Here is a 22,478-nt window from a genome sequence, read left to right on the forward strand (position 1 = left end):
CTTGACTCTATTCTTCACGAATACAGGTAGTTCCTTAGTACTCTTGAGCCAATACAAAACACACTTTGAATCTGTCCAAAGATACGTTTCATACACACTTATATGTAATTGTTCCTTTACAAATTTTAGACATCGGATCCCAATAAGGACTGCCATCAACTCAAGTTTTGGGATAGACATTTGTTTGATTGGAGCTAATCTTGTTTTAGCAAATGTCAATTGTGTAACGACCTTCGATTGATTGTTCTGATATAAGTAGATAACGATTGCATAAGCCTTTTCTGAAGCGTCACAAAAGCAAAGTAGCTTATGCACAACTGATGACGTTGACTGAAATCCAGCATATCTTGGAACGTGAATGTTCTGGATGTTGCTCAAGTTGTTTTCAATGTTATTCCAATTATCTAGGTCATTTAGTGCAAGAGAGTCATCCCAAAGCATTTGCTTCCGCCACATGTTTTGCATGAAGAGCTTTGCTGTAAGTTCTACGGGACTTACTAAACCAAGCGGATCAAACACTGAAGCTAATTTTTGAAGAACGTTTCGTTTTGTCGTACACTGGTTTCTTTCAAATGACACTGGTCTCAATGATAATGTATCCGTATGAACATTCCAGACGTGGCCAAGGATGTTAACGTTTTCTGTCTTAGCCTTGTCTTCTGGGGCAAATATGTCGGTCACTTCCATTGAATTTGAAACCCATTCTCTCAAATTCATAGCACCGTCTTTAAATATTGACTTTGCTGTGGTATATACATATTTACCCTCCTCTGCGTTTTCAGTGCCGGTTATCTACATAGATATCATGTTTAATTTTGTTACCAATACCACTGTGATATGAATCCAGGTGTGTTTCAATTGTTGCACCCAACAAGAAAGGACTTGATATCACCCCAAATGGAACACGTTTGAATCTGTATGTTTGAATATTATGTTGATCTGTCGAAGGGTTGGTGATATCTTTTAACCAAAAGAATCTCGTGACGTCACGCTGATCGTCTTGAAGACCAATCTGTAGAAAGGCTTTCTCAATATCTGATACAAGAGCTACTCGGTGTAATCGAAATCTCATCAGAATACCGCACATGTTATTTAACATAACTGGCCCTCTGTATAGGCATTCGTTTAAACTCTTATTGTCCTTTTTAGTCTTTGCAGACGCGTCATACACCACTCTGACCTTGGTTGTGGATTTTTGTGGAGTTATGACGGCATGATGTGGTATGTAATGTGTCCTGGAATTGGACTCGTCTGTATTCACCCTTTCAATTATTCCATTATTTAGCTGGTCCTTGATAACACCGTCATACTTCTGTAGTAACTGTGGGTTGCTCTTTAACCTTTTGACAGTCGATTTCAGTCGACCTATTGCTAATTCTTTGTTTGTTGGTAACTCGTAATCGTCTTCCTTCCATGGCCAACAAACGTGGTATCTATTGTCTTCAAATTGGACTGTTTCTTTAAATTTATCTAAAGCTATCATATCATCATTCCGAGTGTCCTTGTCAATTATTCCAATGGATTCGACATTCCAGAAGTCTTCGAGGTCGGGTTTTTGAACAGGTGTATCAACTGAGAACATACTTTGATAAGTTATACTCGAACCTTGATTGAATATCAACATACTGTGTTCTTCCATTTCGTCCACATCATCTGAACGTCCACTCAAAATCCAACCGAGTTTAGAGGACAGTAAGTAAAGACCAGGTTGAACACTTAACTTTTCATTTTGAATAAAATCGAGATAGTAGTCGTTTCCAATTAAAACGTCAATTGGCGATGATTCATATCTTGTAGGTAATTCGTCTGCTAATTCATCAATTGCGACTCGTTCACGCACAATTTCCAGGGTATTGCTCTTAATTGGTTTTCTATGGAGTGCACCACTGATAAATGGTACAATATTTACAGTTATTGGTAGTTCAGAGGAACACTTTAATTTTACACCCACTTGAGTGTTTTTAGTTTTCACGTTCTTCACTCGTTCACTTCCAAACGTCACAATTTGAATTGTTTCTTCACCACACGAGTTCAAATGAAGAGTTTTTGCTAATGACTCTGTAATGTAGCTTCTATGTGACCCTGAATCAAATAACAATCGGACACGAACCGCTTCGTTTGATTCGAGGTTGATAATTTCTGTTGAAGCAGTTTGCATCAAAACACATTCATGAGTACACAACAAACTCGGTTCCTTTTCATTGCTTTCTGTATTTTCTGCCGCTGATTCTGGAATTTCATTCACAACCGTGGCAATGTCCTTTTTGTACGGAAACCTTTTCGGACATAGGCTTCTATGGTGAAGATTCATTTCACCACAATATACACAAAGTCGTTTACTACGACATTCTTGTATTGTATGTCCATCTTTTAGGCATTTAAAACAACTGCCTTTAATTCGATATTTTCGTTCGTTTATCGTGCTGAAGTTAGTACACTCGTCACTCCAATGAGTTCCGGAACAGTACCGACATTTTCTGGCAATTTGCTCAGGTCTTCCTTTTGTTTTAGTACCATTTGAGCCTGCCGTCAATACTTGTGTAGACAAGTGCGTCCTTTTGTTAACTTGTTTGTTTTTAGACATTTGTAATTTCATCTGATCATGTTGGTCCTTTTCCTCTGTAAGCCTTGCAATTTTTGTTGCTCTCTCACGTGCTGTAACGTAAGTTTCTATTCGTTCTTTGAGAGAACCAACAGTCCACTTTTGCACACCATTTTGTAGTTCTATTTGTAGAAGAACATCTTCAGGTAATTTTGATTTCACAATTGATACAAAGACATCCTGGTTTATGTTTTGGTTCAACATCTCAAGACAACGAAGATGACGCTCAATATTGTCCAGAAACTCTCTTAAGCTACTGACCTTGTTCGTTGCAGGTGACAAGTTCACAAGTTTATGGTAGTGCTGATCAACGATTTCTTGAGGGTTTCCAAATCTTTTTCTTAAAATATCAACTGCGATGTTGTAGTTAGCACTAGATAAGGCTAATCCAGCAACTGCACTCTTGGCTGCACCAATTAACTTAGACTTGAGATAATTGAACTTCTCTACATTCGAAAGCATCATATTTGCATGTACTGATGTCTGAAATGAGTCCCAAAATTCAGTCCAGCGTGTTTTATCACCATTAAAAGATGGTAGATCTATTCGTGGCAACTTGACCGATGTAGATAATTCCTTTTTACCTTTTTCGTTTGCTTCACTTTGCTGCATTTGCAACGACACTAATTGTTCAACAACGTTTTGTAGATGACTTGTTTCTGACGCCTCATGTGAAGCTTCCACTTTTATTTTAAGACTTTTTTGACACAACAATTTTTCTTTGTGTTGTTTTAAATCCAGACAGATGTCAGCGGCTTTTTCACACACGCTGCAATCTTCATTGATAATTTCTTCGATCGATTCTTCATCTGCCTCCGTCATACATGACACTAGTTTTTCACTTTGCGCTTCTACCTTTTCACCATAGAGCTTCAGTTTTTCTATACACTTTGAAGTCGAGAAAACTTTGTCTTCAATGGTTTCTTCATCATCTTCAATTTGTTCTTGATGCAGAATTTGAAGTGCGGTTTCCAGTTCCTTCTCCAAAATGTTCCGGAATCTTGTCCTAACACCTTTTACGTAGGATAGATTCGCCATCTTTTTCCTGGATTTCTTTTATTTCCAAGAAGAAACACTTTAAATCCGAATCAGTTAATCCGAATTTATTTTTATATTGAATCCATATTCCAAGTTCTTGTTCGTATTCGCATCCGGCTCGCGGGACCAAACATTGTAGCAAACATATTTTGATTTTGTTTTTACTTATTAGAGGACTGTATAAAATTTTGTATCGCTACATTGGAGAAACACTTTGTAAGTTTTAAATTTTAATGTTCCATTTGAATTTCAATTACAACACATATTCATGAATTCCATTAACAGAGAGAATGAACAAGTTATCTAAAACGTTACATCTAAAAAACTCAGTCCCTAGGTGCCGTTTAGCCTTCTTTAAATACTATATACTGGCGCCGTTAAGAACGGCGGGAAATAGCACGACTTCCACAAATTTATCAGGGAATTAAAATAAAACGCAAAACGGCACTGTATGAATAATACATGATTAATTATTGCCTCAACGGCGATTTCAACGGCATCCTCAAATGTATGATCGCACATTTGCGACATTTATCACCATACCATTTTACTATCTGAAACTAAACACATTTATCACCATACCGTTTTACCATCTGAAGCCTGACACATTTATCACTATACCATTTTACTATCTGAAGCTAGACACATTTATCACCATACCATTTTACCATCTGAAGCCTGACACATTTATCACCATACCATTTTACCATCTGAAGGCTGACACATTTATCACTATACCATTTTACCATCTGAAGCTAGACACATTTATCACCATACCATTTTACCATCTGAAGCCTGACACATTTATCACCATACCATTTTACCATCTGAAGGCTGACACATTTATCACCATACCATTTTACCATCTGAAGGCTGACAAATTTATCACCATACCATTTTACCATCTGAAGCCTGACACATTTATGACCATACCATTTTACCATCTGAAGCTAGACACATTTATCACCATACCATTTTACTATCTGAAGCTAGACACATTTATCACCATACCATTTTACTAACAGAAGGCTGACACACCTATCACCCGACCACTGTTCTTAAAGAAGGCAGAAACCATTGCCATCAGACCACTTTACTAACAGAAGGCAAATATTTTTATCACCTAAAACTTGACAAACATTAGGCAGACACATTCACCTCTAGACAAATTTACTAACTGTAGGCGGACACATTTATCACCAAACCATTTTACTAACACAACCTGGACACATTAACCACTAGACCACGCTACTAACTGAAGGCGGACACGTTCACCACTTGTTCACGCTACTAACTGAAGGTGAACACATTTACCACTTGGCCCCTTTACAAACTAAAGACAGACACAATCACCACTAGACCACGCTACTAACTTGAAGGCGGACACAAACACCACATAACCACGCTACTAACTGAAGGCGGACACAATCACCTCTAGACCACGCTACTTACTGAAGGCGGACACATTCACCATTAGACAACTTGATTAACTGATGGCGGACACATTCCCCACTGGACCAATTTACTAACTGATGGCGAACACATTCACCACATCCCACTTTACTAACTGAAGGCAGACACATTCATTACATCCTGTAACTTGTCTTACTGAAGGCTGACACATTCATTACATCCTACTTGTCTTACTGAAGGCAGACACATTCATTACATCCTCACTTGTCTTACGGAAGGCGGACACATTTATTACATTACATCCCACTTTACTTACTGAAGGCTGACACATATATGACATCCTACTTGTTTTACTGAAGGCAGACACATTCATTACATCCTACTTGTCTTACTGAAGGCAGACACATATACGACATTCTACTTGTTTTACTGAAGGCAGACACATTCATTACATCCTACTTGTCTTACTGAAGGCAGACACATTCATTACATCCTACTTGTCCTACTGAAGGCAGACACATATATTACATCCTACTTGTCTTACTGAAGGCGGACACATATATTACATCCTACTTGTCTTACTGAAGGCAGACACATTCATTACATCCTACTTGTCTTACTGAAGGCAGACACATATATTACATCCTACTTGTCTTACTGAATGCAGACACATTCATTACATCCTACTTGTCTTACTGAAGGCAGACACATATATTACATCCTACTTGTCTTACTGAAGGCAGACACATTCATTACATCCTACTTGTTTTACTGAAGGCAGACACATTTATTACATCCTACTTCTCTTACTTAAGGCAGACACATATATTACATCCTACTTGTCTTACTGAAGGCAGACACATATATTACATCCTACTTGTCTTACTGAAGGCAGACACATATATTACATCCTACTTGTCCTACTGAAGGCAGACACATATATTACATCCTACTTGTCTTACTGAAGGCAGACACATATATTACATCCTACTTGTCTTACTGAAGGCAGACACATATATTACATCCTACTTGTCTTACTGAAGGCAGACACATTCATTACATCCTACTTGTCTTACTGAAGGCAGACACATATATTACATCCTACTTGTCCTACTGAAGGCAGACACATTCATTACATCCTACTTGTCTTACTGAAGGCAGACACATATATTACATCCTACTTGTCTTACTGAAGGCAGACACATATATTACATCCTACTTGTCTTACTGAAGGCGGACACATATATTACATCCTACTTGTCTTACTGAAGGCGGACACATATATTACATCCTACTTGTCTTACTGAAGGCAGACACATTCATTACATCCTACTTGTCTTACTGAAGGCAGAAACATATATTACATCCTACTTGTTTTACTGAAGGCAGACACATTCATTACATCCTACTTTTCTTACTGAAGGCAGACACATATATTACATCCTACTTGTCCTACTGAAGGCAGACACATATATTACATCCTACTTGTCTTACTGAAGGCAGACACATATATTACATCCTGCTTGTCCTACTGAAGGCAGACACATATATTACATCCTACTTGTTTTACTGAAGGCTGACACATATATGACATCCTACTTGTTTTACTGAAGGCAGACACATATATTACATCCTACTTGTCCTACTGAAGGCAGACACATTTATTACATCCTACTTGTCTTACTGATGGCAGACACATTCATTACATCCTACTTGTCTTACTGAAGGCAGACACATTCATTACATCCTACTTATCCTACTGAAGGCAGACACATTCATTACATCCTACTTGTCCTACTGAAGGCAGACACATATATGACATCCTACTTGTCCTACTGAAGGCAGACACATATATTACATCCTACTTGTCCTACTGAAGGCAGACACATATATTACATCCTACTTGTCCTACTGAAGGCAGACACATATATGATATCCTACTTGTTTTACTGAAGGCAGACACATATATTACATCCTAGGTGTCCTACTGAAGGCAGACACATTCATTACATCCTACTTGTCTTACTGAAGGCTGACACATATATGACATCCTACTTGTTTTACTGAAGGCAGACACATATATTACATCCTACTTGTCCTTCTGAAGGCAGACACATTTATTACATCCTACTTGTCTTACTGAAGGCTGACACATATATGACATCCTACTTGTTTTACTGAAGGCAGACACATATATGACATCCTACTTGTCCTACTGAAGGCGGACACATTTATTACATCCTACTTGTCTTACTGATGGCGGACACATTCATTACATCCTACTTGTCTTACTGAAGGCAGACACATTCATTACATCCTACTTGTCCTACTGAAAGCAGACACATTCATTACATCCTACTTGTCCTACTGAAGGCAGACACATTCATTACATCCTACTTGTCCTACTGAAGGCAGACACATATATGACATCCTACTTGTCCTACTGTAGGCAGACACATATATTACATCCTACTTATCCTACTGAAGGCAGACACATATATTACATCCTGCTTGTCCTACTGAAGGCAGACACATATATTACATCCTACTTGTCCTACTGAAGGCAGACACATATATTACATCCTACTTGTCCTACTGAAGGCAGACACATTCATTACATCCTACTTGTCCTACTGAAGGCAGACACATATATTACATCCTACTTGTCCTACTGAAGGCAGACACATTCATTACATCCTACTTGTCTTACTTAAGGCGGACACATTCATTACATCCTACTTGACTTACTGATGGCGGACGCATTCATTATATTACATCCTACTTGTCTTACTGAAGGCGGACACATTCATTACATCCTACTTGTCTTACTGAAGGCGGACACATTCATTACATCCCACTTTACTTACTGAAGGCTGACACATATATTACATCCTCTTGTTTTACTGAAGGCAGACACATTCATTACATCCTACTAGTCTTACTGAAGGCAGACACATATATTACATCCTACTTGTCTTACTGAAGGCAGACACATTCATTACATCCTACTTGTCTTACTGAAGGCGGACACATATATTACATCCTACTTGTCCTACTGAAGGCAGACACATATATTACATCCTACTTGTCCTACTGAAGGCAGACACATATATTACATCCTACTTGTCTTACTGAAGGCTGACACATATATGACATCCTACTTGTTTTACTGAAGGCAGACACATATATTACATCCTACTTGTCCTACTAAAGGCAGACACATTCATTACATCCTACTTGTCTTACTGAAGGCTGACACATATATGACATCCTACTTGTTTTACTGAAGGCAGACACATATATTACATCCTACTTGTCCTACTGAAGGCAGACACATTTATTACATCCTACTTGTCTTACTGATGGCGGACACATTCATTACATCCTACTTGTCTTACTGAAGGCAGACACATTCATTACATCCTACTTATCCTACTGAAGGCAGACACATTCATTACATCCTACTTGTCCTACTGAAGGCAGACACATATATGACATCCTACTTGTTTTACTGAAGGCGGACACATTCATTACATCCCACTTTACTTACTGAAGGCTGACACATATATTACATCCTACTTGTTTTACCGAAGGCAGACACATTCATTACATCCTACTAGTCTTACTGAAGGCAGACACATATATTACATCCTACTTGTCTTACTGAAGGCAGACACATTCATTACATCCTACTTGTCTTACTGATGGCGGACACATATATTACATCCTACTTGTCCTACTGAAGGCAGACATATATATTACATCCTACTTGTCCTACTGAAGGCAGACATATATATTACATCCTACTTGTCTTACTGAAGGCTGACACATATATGACATCCTACTTGTTTTACTGAAGGCAGACACATATATTACATCCTACTTGTCCTACTGAAGGCAGACACATTCATTACATCCTACTTGTCTTACTGAAGGCTGACACATATATGACATCCTACTTGTTTTACTGAAGGCAGACACATATATTACATCCTACCTGTCCTACTGAATGCAGACACATATATTACATCCTACTTGTCCTACTGAAGGCAGACACATTTATTACATCCTACTTGTCTTACTGAAGGCTGACACATATATGACATCCTACTTGTTTTACTGAAGGCAGACACATATATTACACCCTACTTGTCCTACTGAAGGCAGACACATTTATTACATCCTACTTTTCTTACTGATGGCGGACACATTCATTACATCCTACTTGTCTTACTGAAGGCAGACACATTCATTACATCCTACTTGTCTTACTGAAGGCAGACACATTCATTACATCCTACTTGTCCTACTGAAGGCAGACACATTCATTACATCCTACTTGTCCTACTGAAGGCAGACACATATATGACATCCTACTTGTCCTATTGAAGGCAGACACATATATTACATCCTACTTGTCCTAATGAAGGCAGACACATATATTACATCCTACTTGTCCTACTGAAGGCAGACACATATATTACATCCTACTTGTCTTACTGAAGGCAGACACATATATTACATCCAACTTGTCTTACTGAAGGCAGACACATATATTACATCCTACTTGTCTTACTGAAGGCAGACACATTCATTACATCCTACTTGTCTTACTGAAGGCAGACACATATATTACATCCTACTTGTCCTACTGAAGGCAGACACATTCATTACATCCTACTTGTCTTACTGAAGGCAGACACATATATTACATCCTACTTGTCTTACTGAAGGCGGACACATATATTACATCCTACTTGTCTTACTGAAGACGGACACATATATTACATCCTACTTGTCTTACTGAAGGCGGACACATATATTACATCCTACTTGTCTTACTGAAGGCAGACACATTCATTACATCCTACTTGTCTTACTGAAGGCAGAAACATATATTACATCCTACTTGTTTTACTGAAGGCAGACACATTCATTACATCCTACTTTTCTTACTGAAGGCAGACACATATATTACATCCTACTTGTCCTACTGAAGGCAGACACATATATTACATCCTACTTGTCTTACTGAAGGCAGACACATATATTACATCCTGCTTGTCTTACTGAAGGCAGACACATATATTACATCCTACTTGTTTTACTGAAGGCTGACACATATATGACATCCTACTTGTTTTACTGAAGGCAGACACATATATTACATCCTACTTGTCCTACTGAAGGCAGACACATTTATTACATCCTACTTGTCTTACTGATGGCGGACACATTCATTACATCCTACTTGTCTTACTGAAGGCAGACACATTCATTACATCCTACTTATCCTACTGAAGGCAGACACATTCATTACATCCTACTTGTCCTACTGAAGGCAGACACATATATGACATCCTACTTGTCCTACTGAAGGCAGACACATATATTACATCCTACTTGTCCTACTGAAGGCAGACACATATATTACATCCTACTTGTCCTACTGAAGGCAGACACATATATTACATCCTACCTGCCCTACTGAAGGCAGACACATATATTACATCCTACTTGTACTACTGAAGGCAGACACATTCATTACATCCTACTTGTCCTACTGAAGGCAGACACATATATTACATCCTACTTGTCTTACTGAAGGCAGACACATTCATTACATCCAACTTGTCTTACTGAAGGCAGACACATTCATTACATCCAACTTGTCTTACTGAAGGCAGACACATATATTACATCCTACTTGTCTTACTGAAGGCAGACACATTCATTACATCTACTTGTCTTACTGAATGCAGACACATTCATTACATCCTACTTGTCTTACTGAAGGCAGACACATATATTACATCCTACTTGTCTTACTGAAGGCAGACACATATATTACATCCTACTTGTCTTACTGAAGGCAGACACATTCATTACATCCTACTTGTCCTACTGAAGGCAGACACATATATTACATCCTACTTGTCTTACTGAAGGCAGACACATATATTACATCCAACTTGTCTTACTGAAGGCAGACACATATATTACATCCTACTTGTCTTACTGAAGGCAGACACATTCATTACATCCTACTTGTCTTACTGAAGGCAGACACATATATTACATCCTACTTGTCTTACTGAAGGCAGACACATATATTACATCCTACTTGTCCTACTGAAGGCAGACACATATATTACATCCTACTTGTCTTACTGAAGGCGGACACATATATTACATCCTACTTGTCTTACTGAAGGCGGACACATATATTACATCCTACTTGTCTTACTGAAGGCGGACACATATATTACATCCTACTTGTTTTACTGAAGGCAGACACATATATTACATCCTACTTGTTTTACTGAAGGCAGACACATTCATTACATCCTACTTTTCTTACTGAAGGCAGACACATTCATTACATCCTACTAGTCTTACTGAAGGCAGACACATATATTACATCCTACTTGTCCTACTGAAGGCAGACACATTCATTACATCCTACTTGTCTTACTGAAGGTGGACACATTCATAAAATCCTACTTGTCTTACTGAAGGCAGACACATATATTACATCCTACTTGTCTTACTGAAGGCGGACACATTTATTACATTACATCCCACTTTACTTACTGAAGGCTGACACATATATGACATCCTACTTGTTTTACTGAAGGCGGACACATATATGACATCCTACTTGTTTTACTGAAGGCAGACACATATATTACATCCTACTTGTCTTACTGAAGGCGGACACATTTATTACATCCTACTTGTCCTACTGAAGGCAGACACATATATTACATCCTACTTGTCTTACTGAAGGCGGACACATATATTACATCCTACTTGTCTTACTGAAGGCGGACACATTTATTACATTACATCCACATTTACTTACTGAAGGCTGACACATATATGACATCCTACTTGTTTTACTGAAGGCAGACACATTCATTACATCCTACTTGTCTTACTGAAGGCAGACACATATATTACATCCCACTTGTCTTACTGAAGGCAGACACATATATTACATCCTACTTGTCTTACTGAAGGCAGACACATTCATTACATCCTCACTTGTCTTACGGAAGGCAGACACATTCATTACATCCTACTTGTCTTACTGATGGCGGACACATTCATTACATTACATCCTACTTGTCTTACTGAAGGCGGACACATTCATTACATCCTACTTGTCTTACTGATGGCGGACACATTCATTATATTACATCCTACTTGTCTTACTGAAGGCGGACACATTCATTACATCTTACTTGTCTTACTGAAGGCGGACACATTCATTACATACTACTTGTCTTACTGAAGGCGGACACATTCATTACATCCTACTTGTTTTACTGAAGGCGGACACATTCATTACATCCCACTTTACTTACTGAAGGCTGACACATATATGACATCCTACTTGTTTTACTGAAGGCAGACACATTCATTACATCCTACTTGTCTTACTGAAGGCAGACACATATATTACATCCTACTTGTACTACTGAAGGCAGACACATATATTACATCCTACTTGTCTTACTGAAGGCAGACACATATATTACATCCTACTTGTCTTACTGAAGGCAGACACATATATTACATCCTACTTGTCCTACTGAAGGCAGACACATATATGACATTCTACTTGTCCTACTGAAGGCGGACACATATATGACATCCTACTTGTCCTACTGAAGGCGGACACATATATGACATCCTACTTTACATCCTACTTGTCCTACTGTAGGCAGACACATATATTACTTCCTACTTGTCCTACTGAAGGCAGACACATATATTACATCCTACTTGTCCTACTGAAGGAAGACACATTCATTACATCCTACTTGTCCTACTGAAGGCAGACACATATATTACATCCTACTTGTCCTACTGAAGGCAGACACATATATTACATCCTACTTGTCCTACTGAAGGCGGACACATTCATTACATCCTACTTGTCCTACTGAAGGCGGACACATATATTACATCCTACTTGTCCTACTGAAGGCAGACACATATATTACATCCTACTTGTCTTACTGAAGGCAGACACATATATTACATCCTACTTGTCCTACTGAAGGCAGACACATATATGACATCCTGCTTGTCTTACTGAAGGCAGACACATATATGACATCCTACTTGTTTTACTGAATGAAGCACATATATTACATCCTACTTGTCCGACTGAAGGCGGACAAATATATTACATCCTACTTGTCCTACTGAAGGCAGACACATATATGACATCCTGCTTGTCTTACTGAAGGCAGACACATATATGACATCCTACTTGTTTTACTGAAGGCAGACACATATATTACATCCTACTTGTCCTACTGAAGGCGGACACATATATTACATCCTACTTGTCCTACTGATGGCGGACACATATATGACATCCTACTTGTCCTGCTGAATTCGGACACATATATTACATCCTACTTGTTTTACTGAAGGCAGACACATTCATTACATCCTACTTGTCCTACTGAAGGCAGACACATATATTACATCCTACTTGTCTTACTGAAGGCAGACACATATATGACATCCTACTTGTCCTCCTGAAGGCAGACACATATATTACATCCTACTTGTCCTACTGAATGCAGACACATATAGGACATCCTACTTGTCCTACTGAAGGCAGACACATTCATTACATCCTACTTGTCCTACTGAAGGCAGACACATTTATTACATCCTACTTGTCCTACTGAAGGCAGACACATTGATTACATCCTACTTGTCTAACTGAAGGCAGACACATTCATTACATCCTACTTGTCCTACTGAAGGCAGACACATATATTACATCCTACTTGTCTTACTGAAGGCAGACACATTCATTACATCCTACTTGTCCTACTGAAGGCAGACACATATATGACATCCTACTTGTTTTACTGATGGCGGACACATTCATTACATCCTACTTGTCCTACTGATGGCGGACACATATATGACATCCTACTTGTCCTACTGATGGCGGACACATATATGACATCCTACTTGTCTTACTGAAGGCAGACACATTCATTACATCCTCACTTGTCTTACGGAAGGCAGACACATTCATTACATCCTACTTGTCTTACTGATGGCGGACACATTCATTACATTACATCCTACTTGTCTTACTGAAGGCGGACACATTCATTACATCCTACTTGTCTTACTGATGGCGGACACATTCATTATATTACATCCTACTTGTCTTACTGAAGGCGGACACATTCATTACATCTTACTTGTCTTACTGAAGGCGGACACATTCATTACATACTACTTGTCTTACTGAAGGCGGACACATTCATTACATCCTACTTGTTTTACTGAAGGCGGACACATTCATTACATCCCACTTTACTTACTGAAGGCTGACACATATATGACATCCTACTTGTCTTACTGAAGGCAGACACATTCATTACATCCTACTTGTCTTACTGAAGGCAGACACATATATTACATCCTACTTGTACTACTGAAGGCAGACACATATGTTACATCCTACTTGTCTTACTGAAGGCAGACACATATATTACATCCTACTTGTCCTACTGAAGGCAGACACATATATTACATCCTACTTGTCCTACTGAAGGCAGACACATATATGACATTCTACTTGTCCTACTGAAGGCGGACACATATATGACATCCTACTTGTCCTACTGAAGGCGGACACATATATGACATCCTACTTTACATCCTACTTGTCCTACTGAAGGCAGACACATATATTACTTCCTACTTGTCCTACTGAAGGCAGACACATATATTACATCCTACTTGTCCTACTGAAGGAAGACACATTCATTACATCCTACTTGTCCTACTGAAGGCAGACACAAATATTACATCCTACTTGTCCTACTGAAGGCAGACACATATATTACATCCTACTTGTCCTACTGAAGGCGGACACATTCATTACATCCTACTTGTCCTACTGAAGGCGGACACATATATTACATCCTACTTGTCCTACTGAAGGCAGACACATATATGACATCCTACTTGTCTTACTGAAGGCGGACACATATATTACATCCTACTTGTCCTACTGAAGGCAGACACATATATGACATCCTGCTTGTCTTACTGAAGGCAGACACATATATGACATCCTACTTGTTTGACTGAATGAAGCACATATATTACATCCTACTTGTCCGACTGAAGGCGGACAAATATATTACATCCTACTTGTCCTACTGAAGGCAGACACATATATGACATCCTGCTTGTCTTACTGAAGGCAGACACATATATGACATCCTACTTGTTTTACTGAAGGCAGACACATATATTACATCCTACTTGTCCTACTGAAGGCGGACACATATATTACATCCTACTTGTCCTACTGATGGCGGACACATATATGACATCCTACTTGTCCTACTGAATTCGGACACATATATTACATCCTACTTGTTTTACTGAAGGCAGACACATTCATTACATCCTACTTGTCCTACTGAAGGCAGACACATATATTACATCCTACTTGTCTTACTGAAGGCAGACACATATATGACATCCTACTTGTCCTCCTGAAGGCGGACACATATATTACATCCTACTTGTCCTACTGAATGCAGACACATATAGGACATCCTACTTGTCCTGCTGAAGGCAGACACATTCATTACATCCTACTTGTCCTACTGAAGGCAGACACATTTATTACATCCTACTTGTCCTACTGAAGGCAGACACATTGATTACATCCTACTTGTCTAACTGAAGGCAGACACATTCATTACATCCTACTTGTCCTACTGAAGGCAGACACATATATTACATCCTACTTGTCTTACTGAAGGCAGACACATTCATTACATCCTACTTGTCCTACTGAAGGCAGACACATATATTACATCCTACTTGTCCTACTGATGGCGGACACATTCATTACATCCTACTTGTCCTACTGATGGCGGACACATATATGACATCCTACTTGTCCTACTGATGGCGGACACATATATGACATCCTACTTGTCCTACTGATGGCGGACACATATATTACATCCTACTTGTCCTACTGAAGGCTGACACATATATTACATCCTACTTGTCCTACTGATGGCGGACACATTCATTACATCCTACTTGTCTTACTGAAGGCAGACACATTCATTACATCCTACTTGTCCTACTGAAGGCGGACACATTCATTACATCCTACTTGTCTTACTGAAGGCGGACACATATATTACATCCTACTTGTCTTACTGAAGGCAGACACATTCATTACATCCTACTTGTCCTACTGATGGCGGACACAATCATTACATCCTACTTGTCCTACTGATAGCGGACACTAATGTCTTACTGAAGGCGGACACATTCATAACATCCTACTTGTCTTACTGAAGGCAGACACATTCATTACATCCTACTTGTCTTACTGTTGGAGCACACATTTGCCACATCCCACTTTAAAAACTGAAGGCGGACACATTCACCACATTCCACTTTACAAACTGATGGCGGACACATTCACCTCATCCCACTTTACAAACTGAAGGCGGACACACTCACCACATTCCACTTCACAAACTGAAGACAGACAACTTTACAAACTGAAGGCAGACACATTCATTACATCCCCTTTTACTAACTGAAGGCGGACACATTCACCACATTCCACTTCACAAACTGAAGGCAGACAACTTTACAAACTGAAGGCAGACACATTCAACTCATCCCACTTTACTAACTGAAGGCAGACACATTCACCACATTCCACTTTACAAACTGAAGGCAGAAACATTCACCTCATCCCACTTTATGCTGACTGATGGCGGACACATTCATCTCATCCCACTTTATAAACTGAAGGCGGACACATTCATTAAATCCCACTTTACTTACTGATGGCGGACACTTTCACAACATCTCACTTTACTTACTGAAGGCGGCACATTCACCACTACTCAACTTTACTAACTGATGGCGGACACATTCACCACTTGACCACTTAACTAAATGATGGCGAACCCATTCACCACTTGACTACTTTAATAACTTATTGCGAACACATTCACCACTTGACCACTTTACTTACTGAAGGCGACACATTCACCACTTGACCACTTTACTAACTAATGGCGGACCCATTCAACACAAGACGACTTCACTAACTCTAAGCGGACACATTCACCACTTGACCACTAAACTAACTGAAGGCGGACACATTCACCACTACTCAACTTTACTAACTGGTGGTTGACACATTCACCACTTGACCACTTTACTAACTGATGGTTGACACATTCACCACTTGACCACTTTACTAACTGATGGCGGACACATTTACCACTTGACCACTTTACTAACTGATGGCGGAGACATTCACCACTTGACCACTTTAATAACTGATGGCGGACACATTCACCACTTGACCACTTTACTTACTGATGGCGGACACATTCACCACTTGACCACTTTACTAACTGATTGCGGACACATTCACCACTTGACCACTTTACTAACTGAAAGCGGACACATTCACCACTTGGCCACTTTACAAACTGATGGCGGACACATTCACCACGTGACCACTTTACTAACTGAAGGCGGACACTTTTACCACATCCCACTTTATTAACACTTGACCACTTTATTAGCTAAAGGCGGACACATTCACCACTTGACCACTTTACTAACTGAAGGCGGACACATTCATCACCAAACCACTTTACTAACTGAAGGGCGACACGTTTATCACCAAACCACTTTACGAACTGATGGCGGCCATATTTATTTCTAAACCACTTTACTAACTGATGGCTGCCATATTTATTACCAAACCACTTTACTAACTGATGGCGGCCATATTTATTACCAATCCACTTAACCAACTGAAGGGGCCGGCCATTTTTTATTTTTATCAAACAACTTGACTAACTAATGGCGGCCATATTTATTACCAAACCACTTTACTAACTGATGGCGGCCATATTTTTTACCAGACCACTGTACTTACTGATGGCGGCCATATTTATTACTAAACCACTTTACTAACAGATGGCGGCCATATTTATTTCTAAACCACTTTACTAACTGATGGCTGCCATATTTATTACCAAACCACTTTACTAACTGATGGCGGCCATATTTATTACCAATCCACTTTACCAACTGAAGGGGCCGGCCATTTTTTATTATCAAACAACTTGACTAACTAATGGCGGCCATATTTATTACCAAACCACTTTACCAACTGATGGCGGCCATACTTTTTACCAGACCACTGTACTTACTGATGGCGGCCATATTTATTACTAAACCACTTTACTAACAGATGGCGGCCATATTTATTTCTAAACCACTGTACTAACTGATGGCTGCCATATTTATTACCAAACCACTTTACTAACTGATGGCGGCCATATTTATTACCAATCCACTTTACCAACTGAAGGGGCCGGCCATTTTTTATTATCAAACAACTTGACTAACTAATGGCGGCCATATTTATTACCAAACCACTTTACTAACTGATGGCGGCCATATTTTTTACCAGACCACTGTACTTACTGATGGCGGCCATATTTATTACTAAACCACTTTACTAACAGATGGCTGCCATATTTATTACCAAACCACTTTACTGACTGATGGTGGCCATATTCATCACCAAACCACTTTACTAACTGATGGCGGCCATATTTATCACCAAACAACTTTACTAACTGATGGCGGCCATATTTATCCATTAACCATTTTACTAACTGATGGCGGCCATATTTTTCACCAAACCACTTTACTAACTGGTGGTGGCCATATTTATCACCAAACCACTTTACTTACTGATGGCTGCCATAATTTTTTTAACCAAACCACTTTACTAACTGATGGCGGCCATTTTTTATTATCAAACAACTTTACTAACTGATGGCGGCCATATTTATTACCAGACCACTTTACTAACTGATGGCGGCCATATTTATCACCAAACCACTTTACTTACTGATGGCCGCCATAATTTTTTTTACCAAAACACTTTACTAACTTATGGCGGCCATTTTTTATTATCAAACAACTTTACTAACTGATGGCGGCCATATTTATTACCAAACCACTTTACTAACTGATGGCGGCCATATTTATCACCAAACCACTTTACTTACTGATGGCCGCCATATTTATCACAAAACCACTTTACTTACTGATGGCGGTCATATTTATCCATAAACCACTTTACTTTCTGATGGCGGCCATATTTATTACCAAACCTCTTTACTAACTGATGGCGGCCATTTTTTTTTACCAAACCACTTTACTAACTGATGGCGGCCATATTAATCACCAAACCACTTTACTAACTGATGGTGGCCATATTTATCACCAAACCACTTTACTAACTGATGGCGGCCATATTTATCCATAAACCACTTTACTAACTGATGGCGGCCATATTTTTCACCAAACCACTTTACTAACTGGTGGTGGCCATATTTATCACCAAACCACTTTACAAAAACAAAAAGATATGCGCATCTATTGTACACATAGGATTTTGTAAGTTGCCGTTTAATACAAATATTTAAGAAACAAGTTTTGTAAAACTTATAAAGACAGTGTTTGGTGAACTTTATAACTTTTCTGTAACAAGTTTCTTAAATTGTTCATTTAAAATGGCAACGAATGTAAGATCTTTTTTTTATCATATGACACATGTTTATTCTTTCTCTGGTAGGGCAAACCATTGATATAAGATTGCTGACAAAAACAGATCGTAGATTTTCATATTTCCGTTCGAAAACAAATGTGTAATTGCTTAAACCGTTTGTAACGGTTAAAGAAAAATACACAAACATCAATTTTTGAACTTAAAAATCTGCGATCTATTTTTTGTCAGCAGTCTTATATAACTGGTTTCCATGGATTTTCACAAAAGATGGCTTGTTCCAAGACAAAAAAAAAGTTGCAAAAAAGCTCTATCTGTGACAGTGCAGCTTTAATTGAAACCAATTAAACTTGTAAGATTGTACTCAAAACTTACTGTCTCGGCTCCTCATCGAGATTATATTAAGGAAATACTGTCTCCTGGACACCGGATGATGAAAGAAAAAACAACATTCAGTTAAATGTATATACATGTATAAGAAAATAACCTTGTGTTTAGTGATGTTCGGATGATCGATTATATAACACAATATTGATTGGTTGGGCCTGAAATGGGCGATAATCGATTGTATTTGGTCATAATCGATCATTGATTCAACTGGCGGCTTGTTTTCTTTATTTCTGTTGTTATATGCGTTCGGTTAAGTTCCACCAATTCTCCCCTTTGAGTTCACTTATATATTCGGAAGTGTTCAGATGTTATCATTAACAATATGGCCAAAAGCAACATCAACAGTACTTTATTAATTCAAAGATACACTCAACATAGGCAATATTAAGGATTTCGAGGATGTACAGGAATACAACTACAACTAAGGTGTTATCAAAAACCGATTGTACTGTTGATAATGCTAAATCGGTAACTTGAGTGGAACCGATTATCGATAGTCGAACTGGAACCGATTCCCAACAATACTTCAATTAAACCTATATTAAACCTGGAAATATTATCTAAAAGAATACTAGATTATTAAAGGAAACTACTTACATACTGGGTAATTAAAGTAAATAGATATAAGATGTAAATCAAGCCCAAGTGTTATACGAAACTAAGCCGATAACAAATATTTAAGATAAATCAAGAAAATCCATTGCAATGACAAACAGTATTATTCATGGTAATACCATTTGCATTACTTACAGAATAATTTAAGGAAATGCCATTTGCATGAAATACAGAATACTTCAAGGAAATGCCATTTGCATAACATACAGAATAATTCAAGGAAATGCCATTTGCATTACATACAGAATAATTCAAGGAAATGCCATTTGCATGAAATACAGAATACTTCAAGGAAATGCCATTTGCATAACATACAAACTAATTCAAGTGTAACATACAGGATAAATCTAGAAATACCATTAACATAACAAACAGTATAATTCAAGGAATTCCATTTGCATAATATACCGAATAATTCAATGAAATTCCATATGCATAACATACAGGACTCCCATTTCAAAAGCATATAGAATAATTTAAGGAAATGTCATTTGCATATCATACACAATAATTCAAGGAATCCCATTTTTATAAGCCGGCACATTAATAACATGAACAGAAATGCATTGAAATACCCTCTCAGTCACAAGCTGACTTCAAGTTTTTCAGTAACATTTATGTAAAATAACAATTAAAAAGACAATATGAACTATTTTAGTAACAGTGTATTACTGAACGAAAGATCATCATCCATTACAAGTTTGAACAGAACCATGCCACATATACATGTATGTATTTTAGGCAAAACTAATCATAAATTGTATGTATTCATTGAATCTGTAGTGATATCTTTACTCACGTATCAAGCTTGCATGATCTCCTGTAAGTATTGTCGTAAAATTTTTTTTGAGAGTCTGGCCCTGATTTCTCGAAACTTCTTAAGCCTGACAGACTTGGGTAGCTTTTATTGTTACTGTGTATATAAAAATTCTTCCACTAACCTGATTTTGATAAATAAAACTGAGTGTTTCATGATAATCAGACAGCTATCTTCAAATAACAATAAAAAACTTTCAAAACTGAGTATTTCACATATTAAAGAAGAATTAAAATAGTGAGCTAAGCTTAATCATATTAGAACAGACTTAAGTAGTTTTGAGAAATTGGCCCCTGGGGTGAATAAAGTACGGACATGAACATGTGCTGTCTTTTATTCATGCTCTTCGTTCACTGCAACACAGCATCTTATAAATGTATGATTAAAAACAATAGTGAAGCGTTTCGCATCCTATTGATCATCTATGCATCTTGTAATTATTTATTTACAAGGGAACAAAACAGTTACAATGCAAATATACAATAAACCCGGTTGGCTCGAACTTCCAGGGGCCGGCGAAAATACCTTGAGCCTCGGAAAATTCGAGCCAAGCGGAATTGTTTTCCTTCAGTATAAAGAAATTTGGCCTATACATCTGGGTCGACCCAACGAGGAATTCGAGTCAAGCGAGTTCGAGCCAACGGGGTTCGACTGTACTGAAAACTTTATTCCTCACCCGTCACATAAACATTTGTAGGAGTCCTGGAAGCAGAGAGCTTCGTAGCGTGCCCGAGGAGTGGGAGAAATATTCCCATTTTCCAAAAATAAATGTTACATTCAAGACTCATGTATGTAGGTCAAGGGTCAATGTCGTACTCAACGGCTATTAGTGAAGATTCCTTATATTTGACATGTCCAGGTTGTAAGTTGGTCGTGCATTGGGAATTTTAAATAATCAGGCACATAGGTTCACCATGAGAAGAGCGCGTGTCACTTGCAAAGACCCTTGTATTTGGGTC

This window comes from Mya arenaria, chromosome 9, assembly GCF_026914265.1.
Source record: "Mya arenaria isolate MELC-2E11 chromosome 9, ASM2691426v1".
NCBI classification, from domain to species: domain Eukaryota; kingdom Metazoa; phylum Mollusca; class Bivalvia; order Myida; family Myidae; genus Mya; species Mya arenaria.